Source organism: Schistocerca americana, chromosome 6 (assembly GCF_021461395.2).
Source record: "Schistocerca americana isolate TAMUIC-IGC-003095 chromosome 6, iqSchAmer2.1, whole genome shotgun sequence".
NCBI lineage: Eukaryota > Metazoa > Arthropoda > Insecta > Orthoptera > Acrididae > Schistocerca > Schistocerca americana.
The window spans coordinates 341,565,814-341,577,947 of NC_060124.1; the positions used below are offsets into that span (position 1 = coordinate 341,565,814).

At 46.2% G+C, this 12,134-nt stretch overlaps 1 non-coding gene across 1 annotated transcript; it reads left to right on the forward strand.

Annotated features, from left to right (window-relative positions):
* Positions 1-11,369: 11,369 nt before the first annotated feature.
* Positions 11,370-11,441, forward strand: Trnap-agg. Its single transcript has one exon. It is a non-coding gene; the product is annotated as a tRNA-Pro (tRNA).
* The last annotated feature ends 693 nt before the right edge of the window (positions 11,442-12,134 follow it).

Genomic DNA, 12,134 nt, shown 5'->3' on the forward strand with positions numbered 1-12,134 from the left:
CTAATATTTATAGAATTGACACACTGTCAGAATGAAACACAGCTATGCACTTTTAATAAATTTATCATACACAAAATACCTAATCTTGACTGTTGTGATCGAGTGCTGTCAAAAGTGAAATCTAACGGACATTTTTACTTAAGTTGGACTGAGTCCATGTTAAGATATTCCTCTATAGAATAGAAGGCGTTGCCTGTCAAAAAGTCTGTTTAACCTGTACTTTACCTGACCAAGTGTTGAATGGTTGCTCGCAATTTATTGAAAATATGTGTTCCTGAATATTGGACCCCTTTTTGGATCAAGGTAAGTGATTTTAGGTCTTTAGATAGAATGTTCTTACTTCTAGTATTGATAGTAATTATTTAGCTATTTATTCGAAACAGAGATACATTATCTGCAACAAAATTCATACAATACTCAGAATCAGTGGTTTGAATACACAGTTCCTTGAACAGGTTTCTACATGGCGTTCTTGAATTACACCACAAATGGGTCTTATTATACGCTTTTTCACTTTATAAACTTTTGCTCGGTTTGTTGAGTTACCCCAGAATATGGTCTCATATGGCATAACAGAATGAACGTAAGCAAAGTCTGCAAGTTTTTTTACTCTTATATCTTCTACATCTAACATCATTCACATTGCAAATACATACGTGTTTAGGCGCTTCAGTAATTCTGTGGTATGCCCTTCCCAACTGAATTTATCATGGAGTTGTAATCCTCAAAAATTTAACACTGTCAACCTCTTCGATCTGCATGTCCTCATATACTATGCACATGATGGAAAGAAATCTCGTACAGGTTCTGAGCTGGATATTGTGGATCTTTTCAAAGGTTAATGACAGTGTATTAGCTTTAAATCATTTATTAATATCAGTGAAAACTTGACTAAGCGCCTTTTCAAGAGCGGGGGAGGGGCCTCTAGTGTCTCCCACTTGAACTGAACTAACTTTTGTATTACGCAATTTGCGATATGAGGGCGTGCACTCATCATGACACAGCACCATTTCACAACAGTGGTTTTCCACAGATATGCTGTTCCATACACATTATTCATCCTCCGATCGATGTCTAGCAACGTTTACCCTCCCTCCTGTTTGTGCATTCGATGATGAAGTCGCTATAGCTCTCGTTTCTGCGTTCAAAGCACGCAAGTGGGAAGGACTCAATCCCTTGCCTACATGTCGGTACTCAAACAGAGTGATTCAAAAGTAACTGTAAACATATTGTGGGTGTAATGTATGCAGAAGTATAAGCGTAAAATGTTAAATAAAGTTTTGTCTGAAACTGCTTTATTTCAGAGTTATGCAGTCGAATGGGTATTCCAAGTGCAACCTACACTCCTGGAAATTGAAATAAGAACACCGTGAATTCATTGTCCCAGGAAGGGGAAACTTTATTGACACATTCCTGGGGTCAGATACATCACATGATCACACTGACAGAACCACAGGCACATAGACACAGGCAACAGAGCATGCACAATGTCGGCACTAGTACAGTGTATATCCACCTTTCGCAGCAATGCAGGCTGCTATTCTCCCATGGAGACGATCGTAGAGATGCTGGATGTAGTCCTGTGGAACGGCTTGCCGTGCCATTTCCACCTGGCGCCTCAGTTGGACCAGCGTTCGTGCTGGACGTGCAGACCGCGTGAGACGACGCTTCATCCAGTCCCAAACATGCTCAATGGGGGACAGATCCGGAGATCTTGCTGGCCAGGGTAGTTGACTTACACCTTATAGAGCACGTTGGGTGGCACGGGATACATGCGGACGTGCATTGTCCTGTTGGAACAGCAAGTTCCCTTGCCGGTCTAGGAATGGTAGAACGATGGGTTCGATGACGGTTTGGATGTACCATGCACTATTCAGTGTCCCCTCGACGATCACCAGTGGTGTACGGCCAGTGTAGGAGATCGCTCCCCACACCATGATGCCGGGTGTTGGCCCTGTGTGCCTCGGTCGTATGCAGTCCTGATTGTGGCGCTCACCTGCACGGCGCCAAACACGCATACGACCATCATTGGCACCAAGGCAGAAGCGACTCTCATCGCTGAAGACGACACGTCTCCATTCGTCCCTCCATTCACGCCTGTCGCGACACCACTGGAGGCGGGCTGCACGATGTTGGGGCGTGAGCGGAAGACGGCCTAACGGTGTGCGGGACCGTAGCCCAGCTTCATGGAGACGGTTGCGAATGGTCCTCGCCGATACCCCAGGAGCAACAGTGTCCCTAATTTGCTGGGAAGTGGCGGTGCGGTCCCCTACGGCACTGCGTAGGATCCTACGGTCTTGGCGTGCATGCGTGCGTCGCTGCGGTCCGGTCCCAGGTCGACGGGCACGTGCACCTTCCGCCGACCACTGTCGACAACATCGATGTACTGTGGAGACCTCACGCCCCACGTGTTGAGCAATTCGGCGGTGCGTCCACCCGGCCTCCCGCATGCCCACTATACGCCCTCGCTCAAAGTCCGTCAACCGCACATACGGTTCACGTCCACGCTGTCGCGGCATGCTACCAGTGTTAAAGACTGCGATGGAGCTCCGTATGCCACGGCAAACTGGCTGACACTGACGGCGGCGGTGCACAAATGCTGCGCAGCTAGCGCCATTCGACGGCCAACACCGCGGTTCCTGGTGTGTCCGCTGTGCCGTGCGTGTGATCATTGTTTGTACAGCCCTCTCGCAGTGTCTGGAGCAAGTATGGTGGGTCTGACACACCGGTGTCAATGTGTTCTTTTTTCCATTTCCAGGAGTGTAAATAACACAAAATCAATGCTTCTCAGAAAACGACGACACAAAGGGCCCCTAAATTCAGCGCAAATACGTACTGTACATTTACCCCAGAACATGTTGAAAATGTTGTCCAAGTAGACGAAGACAGCAACGTGCTCCACGTCTTAACGCTCTCGGAATCTTATAGGCTCCGTTCATCTCATTCTGCGCAGTTGCACAACCATTTTCAATTCGCTGACTTTCCAGATTGCAACACCATACACGAGCTCCTTGAAACGACCCCAAATGTAGACGTTCAAGAGGCTAAGATCCGGAGATCTGGCGGGCCAAACAAGTTGATCCGCACGACCTGTCCACTTATCGAGATAAGCAACACTGAGATAGTCTCTTGCCTCCCGACTGAATTGTGCAGAGGCACCGTCATGCATGAACCCCAAGTTGGTTCCTGTAGCAACTGGACATGATGAAGCACATCACCCAGTTCATGTTCGAAAACCAGTGGATGCACGCTGCCTGTCAGGGACTGTGGAATTCATACGGTCTGAGTAACTGATGGTACACTATGCCACGCGAAATGTTCACTGCAAAACGATGTTGACATCCTCGTATTGCAGTTACGCGAAGATTCTCATACGCTCACATGTGCATGTTATGAATGTTCACGATACACGCTCTGATATAAGGAAACATTATTGTTATTATTATTTAAGCATCAGATTGAGAAGGGGAAGCAACATATATTTGCGTGGCTCCATTTCCCGTTTAGAAAGTGCCGCGTACCATTGTGGAACAGCGAAGCTTTATGCGAGGGATGTGCGATTTGATAAGAAATTCTCGGACGTCACTCGCACTGAAAATGTAACTTAGGGCCAGTTTAAAACTGAGTTTGACGAATATTGAAATTGGGGGGAGGGGAGGGGGAATACAGGTAGTATGTTAACGTCGGCCTCGACTGTTCTGTCCGCACAATGACACATCGGACACGGTTGGCTCTGTAAAAACACTTGGCACATAGAAATGATTAAGCAAACACAAATTTAGAGTATTTGGCACTAAAATTACCAACTTGGACGTACATATAACATGTTAACACTTACGTCAATAACAATGACAGAGCTTGAATGGTTTGAAAAGTTTGGAAATCACATATAAATGTCCATTCATTAACCACTCCGTGTTTTTCACACATACTAGCCTGACACTCAACAAAATAACAGAATTTATCAATAGATTTAAACAAATTACAAATCTTATAATGACGCCTGTGTAATGGTGCGTCCGTATTACACAGGACATAAAAAGAGAGTGATATCGTCCGGCAGTGGACGATGGGTTGCGAGCTTGTTTTTTGTAATATTCAAATATCTTCAGAGTCTGTCTTTAATATGTGCGTTGAATTAGTCTATAGTTTCTTAGACGCGTCAGTGGCGCTGGATTCATTTCTCCTTGTAAATCGTCAAAATATATCATCACAATGCGTAGTTAAATATTACACATTGGCAAATAAATGGCTCGTGGCCTCTTTCAGTACTCAAATCAATGTTTTATGCGACGAGAGGTGGCGGTGTCAAAATACAAATGGTTTAAATGGCTCCGAGCACTATGGGACTTAACATCTGAGGTCATCAGTCCCCTAGAACTTGAAACTACTTAAACCTAACTAACCTAAGGACATCACACACACATCCACACCCGAGGCAGGATTCGAACCTGCGACCGTCGCAGCAGCGCGGTTCCAGACTGTAGCGCCTAGAACCGCTCACCCACACAGGCCGGCCGTCAAAATACATCTCATCGCACGGGTAAAATGACTTTAATCAGTAAACGGTAATCGACGACCGAACAGTGTATCAGCAGCATACTGCTCGAGAAACCACTGACGGAAATTTTGACGTCTAGGATAGTCTGCTCCTGTTCCTTCTGCAGGCGAAATGGGTGGATCTGCTGTGTCCGAATCAGGCGTCATACAGTTGATTGAGGAGGCCCTACAGTCACATTTATACAGCGAGTACTTATGGTCGGATCTTCACCTACCATTTCCAGGATGTTCTCAACATCCACTTCATCTAGTTGACGCCGACCTGACCGTGGCACAGCACGAATGGCGTATTCCCATGTAAGCCTGTCCACAGCTGTGAAAGTCTGGTGGTTTAGTACTCTTCTGTTTGCAAACATTTTCATATATTATCGTCTTGCTGCTCGTCCATTACCTTCTGCTGCGCAGTTAATGAGGTGCATATCCACGAATTCACTGTCTGAGTACGGCATCGTACCGTACACGATCTACTGGCCATTAAAATTGCTACACCAAGAAGAAACGTAGGTGATAAACGGGTATTCATTGGACAAATATATTACACTAGAACTGACATGAAATTACACTTTCATGCAATTTGGGTTCGTAGATCCTGAGATATCAGAACCCAGAACAACCACCTCTGGCCGTAATAACGGCCTTGATACGCCTAGGCATTCAGTCAAACAGAGCTTGGATGGCGTGCACAGGTACAGCTGCATACAGCTTCAACACGATACCACAGTTCATCAACAGTAGCGACTGGCGTATTGTGACGAACCATTGGCTCAGCCACCATTGACTAGACGTTTTCAGTTGGTGAGAGATCTGGAGAATGTGCTTGCCAAGGCAGCAGTCGAACATTTTCTGTATCCAGAAAGGCCGTACGGGACCTGCAACATGCGGTCGTGCATTATCCTGCAAAAATGTAGGGTTTCGCAGGGATCGGATGAAGGCTAGAGCCACGGGTCGTAACACATCTGAAATGTAACGCCCACTGTTCAAAGTGCCGTCAATGCGAACAAGAGGTAACCGAGACGTGTAACCAATGGCACCCCATACCATCACGCCGGGTGATACGCCAGTATGGCGATGACGAATACACGCTTCCAATGTGCGTTCACTGCGGTGTAGCCAAACACGGATGCGGCCACGACGATGCTGTAAACAGAAAAAATGACGTTTTGCCATTCGTGCACCCAGGTTCGTCGTTGAGTGCACCATCGCAGGCGCTCCTGTCTGTGTTGCAGCATCAAGGGTAACCGCAGCCATGGTCTCCGAGCTGACAGTCGATGCTGCTGCAAACGTCGTCGAACTGTTCGTGCAGATGGTTGTTGTCTTCCAAACCTCCCCATCTGTTGACTCAGAAATCTAGACGTGGCTGCACGATCCGTTACAGCCATGCGGATAAGATGCCTGTCATCTCGACTGCTAGCGATACGAGGCCGTTGCGATCCAGCACGGCGTTCCGTATTACCATCCTGAATTCACCGATTCCATATTCTGCTAACAGTCGTTGGATCTCGACCAACGCGAGCAGCAATGTCGCGATACGATAAACCGCAATCGCTATAGGCTACAATCCGACCTTTATCAAAATCGGAAATGCGATGGTAGGCATTCCTACTCCTTACACGAGGCATCACAAGAACGTTTCACCAGGCAACGCCGGTCAACTGCTGTTTGTGTATGAGAAATCGGTTGGAAACTTTCCTCATCTCAGCACGTTGTAGGTGTCGCCACCGGCGCCAACCTTGTGTGAACGCTCTGAAAAGCTTATCATTTGCATATCACAGCATCTTCTTCCTGTCGGTTAAATTTCGCGTCTGTAGCATGTCATCTTCGTGGTGTAACAATTTTAATGGCGAGTAGTGTATATTTACGTGGTACCTCTGGTGCCGCTACACTACAGCAGCGACATAGAGTCCAACGGACTACTTCGAAGTCAAGTAAACAAAGGCGTTTCGTGCCAGAATCAACTGCGCAGTGTAGATCCGTGTACTGAGCAGCATGTACAGGCGAACACGACACGCCGAAAGCCTATGCCGGCCCACGGTATAATACCTACTACAAATGACATTATGTCTCAAACTCGGAAAGAAAGCAATTTCATACAAAACTTTATTTATTACCTGATGCAACGCTCTCAAACGCAAATTATTTGATCGCCCGTTATATTTTTGTTGTTCTTAAATTGTAATGCCACGACAAGTCCAATATTCTACGGGATATCCGAGATGATGGCTTATACGAAATTGAAAATGTGAGTGGTAAAGCAACTGAGAATGTGAGGCGTAATAGACGTTGGCTCGAGAAGGGATTCTGCAGCAGCTGTCGCTGAAATTCGCTGCCGCGGGTAGCGGCGGTGCTCGCCCGCTTAGGCCAAAGCTGAACTGAGCCGACGCTTTAAGGTCAAAGGTGAGCCGGGCAGAACGCTGCCGCAGCTGTGTGCGCGACCGACAGGGCGACAGCCCAGCGTCACACTGGCTCACCCAGGAACAGCGGACGGCCGCTGCTGGTTGATTAAGTTTCCTGGATAAGTGCTTGGCCGAGAGCACGTCACAAAACCAGGTTTAGAGCCCGCGGCCATTGTCCGAGAACAGAACATTTCGTGGCACGAAAGTACTCGCTTGCTCCAAGAGGCTGCTATATGAGGAAAGTGTCCCTTTGAAATAGGTCCTTCCTCGTATTCTCTCTAAACCTTGGTTTGGTTTGTGACGTTTTCTCGGCCAAGCACTTATCCAGGAAGACTTACCACACAGCAGCGGCTGTCCCGCGCTTCTGGGTGTGCCACTACGACACTGGGGCGTCGCTCTGTTGGTCGCGCGCACAGCTGTTGCAGTGTTGATTACTAACTTATTGCGCCTACCTGTATTACAGACAACCCATGTTCTGGTCTTAGTAAAGTAACACTCTCCTCAACGCGGAGAACCGAAGTACACTATTGGCCATTAAAATTGCTACACCACGAAGATGACGTGCTTCAGACGCGAAATTCAAGCGACAGGAACAAGATGCTGTGATATGCAAATGTTAGCTTTTTACAGAGCATTCACACAAGGTTGGCGCCGGTGGCGACACCTACAACGTGCTGACATGACGAAAGTTTCCAACCGATTTCTCAAACACAAACAGCAGTTGACCGGCGTTGCCCGGTGAAACGTTCTTGTGATGCCTCGTGCAAGGAGGAGAAATGCGTACCATCACGTTTCTGACTTTGATAAAGGTCGGATTGTAGCCTATCGCGATTGCGGTTTATCGTATCGCGACATTGCTACTCGCGTTGGTTGATATCCAATGACTGTTAGCAGAATATGGAATCGGAGGGTTCAGGAGGGTAATACGGAACGCCGTGCTGGATCCCAACGGCTTCGTATCACTAGCAGTCGAGATGACAGTCACCTTGTCCGCATGGCTGTAACGGATCGTGCAGCCACGTCTAGATTTCTGAGTCAACAGATGGGGACGTTTGGAAGACAACAACCATCTGCACGAACAGTTCGACGACGTTTGCAGCAGCATCGACTGTCAGCTCGGAGACCATGGCTGCGGTTACCCTTGACGCTGCATCACAGACAGGAGCGCCTGCGATGGTGTACTCAACAACGAACCTGGGTGCACGAATGGCAAAACGTCATTTTTTCGGATGAATCCAGGTTCTGTTTACAGCATCGTCATGGCCGCATCCGTGTTTGGCGACATCGCGGTGAACGCACATTGGAAGCGTGAATTCGTCATCACCATACTGGTGTATCACCCGGCGTGATGTTAAGGGGTGCCATTGGTTACACGTCTCGGTCATCTCTTGTTCTCATTGACTGAAGTTTCATTTCAGATGTATTACGATCCGTGGCTCTACCTTTCATTCGATCCCTGCGAAACCCTACATTTCAGCAGGATAATGCACGACCGCATGTTGCAGGTCCTGTACGGGCCTTTCTGGATATAGAAAACGTTCGACTGCTGCCCTGACCAGCACATTCTCCAGATCTCTCACTAATTAAGAACGTTTGGTCAATGGTGGGAGAGCAACTGGCTCGACACAATACGCCAGTCACTACTCCTGATGAACTGTGGTATCGTGTTGAAGCTGTATGGGCAGCTGTACCTGTACACGCCATCCAAACTCTGTTTGACTCAATGCCCAGGCGTATCAAGGCCGTTATTACGGCCAGAGCTGGTTGTTTTCGGTACTTATTTCTCAGGATCTACGTACCCAAATTGCGTGAAAATGTAATCACATGTCATTTCTAGTATAATATATTTGTCCAATGAATACTAGTTTATCATCTGCATTTCTTCTTGGCGTAGCAATTTTAATGGCCAGTAGTGTACTTTACTAAGCGTGGTCCAGTTGGAGGTGGTATTCCCTGGCATTCTACCGACCTTTTACCTCACACTTACCAGAGATATGTGCAGGATTTGTAGGAGAAAATTTTCCAGCACAAGAGACATAGCGTTTGGTGCTGCCCCCCTCCCCTTTCAAGCTAAATCTCAATCTAGTGACCGTGGAAATGGACTGTTTTTCGTTTGAAATTAACTACTACACAGACATTCCGCTAAAAGAGAGTAAATATCTTAGTCATATTCCAGTGCTAAATACATTGCTGCGCATACGATCGTAATGTTTTCAATATGTTTAATGAACATAACATGACACATAACAGAGACTTTAGTCATCAATAATATGTTCTCCTTCACTATTTAAACAGTCTACCAATGCCGGGGTAACTTTACGATTCGACTGTTGTAGAAATGACATGGTTTTGAGATGAAGAATTCGTCGAGCCGTGTTCGGTGCGCATTTTCAACCGGATAGGAAGTTCCCTAAAAGTTGCTCGAAGAGAGGATACAAGATGACTTGGACAGGATTTGTGATTGGTGTAAAGAATGGCAGATAACTCTAAATATAGATAAATGGAAATTAATGCAGATGAATAGGAAAAAGAATCCTGTAATATTTGAATACTCCATTAGTAGTGTAGCTCTTGACACAGTCACGTCGATTAAATGTTTGGGCGTAACACTGCAGAGCGATATGAAGTGGGACAAGCATGTAATGGCATTTGTGGGGAAGGCGGATGGTCGTCTTCGGTTCTTTGGTATAATTTTGGGAAGATGTGGTTCATCTGTAAAGGAGACCGCTTATAAAACACTAATACGACCTATTCTTGAGTACTGCTCGAGCGTTTGGGATCCGTATCAGGTCAGATTGAGAGAGGTGGTCTGCTAGAATTGTTACTGGTAGGTTTGATCATCACGCGAGTGTTACGGAAATGCTTCAGGAACTCGGGTGGGAGTCTCTAGAGGAAAGGAGGCGTTCTTTTCGTGAACTGCTACTGAGGAAATTTAGAGAACCAGGTTTTGAGACTGACTGCACTACAATTTTACTGCCGCCAACTTACATTTCGCGGAAAGACCACAAAGATAAGATAAGAGAGATTAGGGCTCGTACAGAGGCATATAGGCAGTCATTTTTCGTCGTTCTGTTTGGGAGTGGAACACGGAGAGAAGATGCTAGTTGTGGTACGAGGTACCCTCCGCCACGCACCGTATGGTGGATTGCGGAGTATGTATGTAGATGTAGATGTACATGTAGATTTAATGTAGATGTAGATGTAGAGAGCAGAAAAGGTGAAAATCTAAGGGTGCAAGATCAGGACAATAAGGTGGGTGCGCAATGACTTCCCAACTCTACTCCTTTGCAGTGTGTTTCGTCAGTCTAGTAGAATGCCGGCGGACGTTACCGTGGAGTAGCGAAACTTCACACAGTCATCCTAGTCGTTGTTCTTGGATTGCGTCTGCAAGACATCTCAGTTGTTGACAATAAATGTCAACACTGACGGTTACACGTCAGGGAAATAATTCTTAGTACACTATGTAAGTGGGCTGCTTCTGTGTTGACAGCGCTGTGTAGTGCTTTGAATTGGATCTCTGATCTCTGACTGCGCTTTCTTTGTAAGAGACTCTGTGGCTGGTTGAACTCGTTGTTGGAAGTTAATCGCCAGTAGTGTTGCGCAGTTGGAAGTTAGTCGCCAGCAGTGATGGAAGTAGTGTTGGGCAGTTGGAGGCGAACAGCCAGCAGTGATGGATGTTAGATGTGAGAAGTTAGCATTGATGGAGGGTAGAGGTCTGAAGTGTTAGCATAGGCTAACGATCTGTACGACTTGGAGACTGAATATTATTCATTATTACATACCTCTGTACTGGATGTCAATGACGATTTATATTAGTGTCTGAACTGGATGTCCATTATTAAAGTAAAAAATACATTATTTGGTTTGCAACAATCTTTGCTTTGGTAACCACATGCCAATTAGTAGGTAGTAGCTTTAGTAGTCTGAATCTTTTAGTTAGCTGGCAGTATTGACGCTCACTGTATTGCAGTAGTTCGCGTAATGAAGTTTTTTGTGAGGTAAGTGCTTAATGAAATGTATAGGTTATTGTTAGGATTTCTTTTTAGACAGGCCCATTCTTTTAGATTAATTATTTGAAATCAGGTTTTTTTTTTTTTTTTTTTTTTTTTTTTTTTTTTTTTTTTTTTTTTTTTTTTTTTTTTAGCAGTCAGATTGCGTTGCGCTAGGATATTGTGGGTCTCAGTCATTCAAAATTTAAGTACAGCCACACTCATTTAAGTAAAAAAGTTTCAACTACACCACCGCTGTTCCTCCAACGGCAGCTCTACATGAAGGTACCAATAGCCCAGGAAGGCCGCCGACCGCGGGAACTCGCGCCGCCCCCATCCCGCCAGCCTACACGAGACTTCCAAGAGCACCCTGGACAACATCGAGGGACCCAGTGCACTGGAATAATTGTCATCAGCCGTGCCACAGGGCTCGTTGGTCTAGGGGTATGATTCCTGCTTAGGGTGCAGGAGGCCCCGGGTTCAAATCCCGGACGAGCCCTAGCGTTTTGTGCAAACTGATCGCACGTCAGTGGCTGAGTCAGCGCAAAAAGCTCGCCGTCAATATCAAATGAATTTCATATTTGATGTGACCAATTGACACTCTGGTCCGACGCGTGAAGGCGATTAAGATATCTTTTGTGGATGCGCGCAGGTCTTTGTACGGGGAATCGCTGCTTCGTTTGGACTCAGCCATTCGGGGAGTTGCTGCTTCGTTTGGGCTCAGCCATTCCCTTCTTTTCTTTATGTTAGCATAAAGATACCATTTCTCGTCACAAGTAACGATACAGGATAGAAATGGTCGGTGTTGTTCACGAGGCAATCGATGACAAGCAAGCAGAGACGCACATATGGTCACCTCCTGATTTTTGTCATTTTGGCTTAGAGCATGCGGTACCCACACGCGTGGTTGTTAAACCTTCTCCATTGCATGAAAATATCGCACGATTGTGGAACCATCACAGTTCATCACATTTGCCAGTTCTCTATTACACTGACGCGGATCATTGTGGATTAATGCATTTGAACGGTCTTCATCAAACCCGAAGATCTTCCTCAAAGTGTAACTAACGTCAAAACGATACTCCTTGGAACGAGAAAACCATTTTCTTGCCGTGCTCTGTCCACTGACATTATCTCCACACACGGTGCAAATGTTTCTGGGTGCCCATCGTCAAATTCGAACAGAAGAATA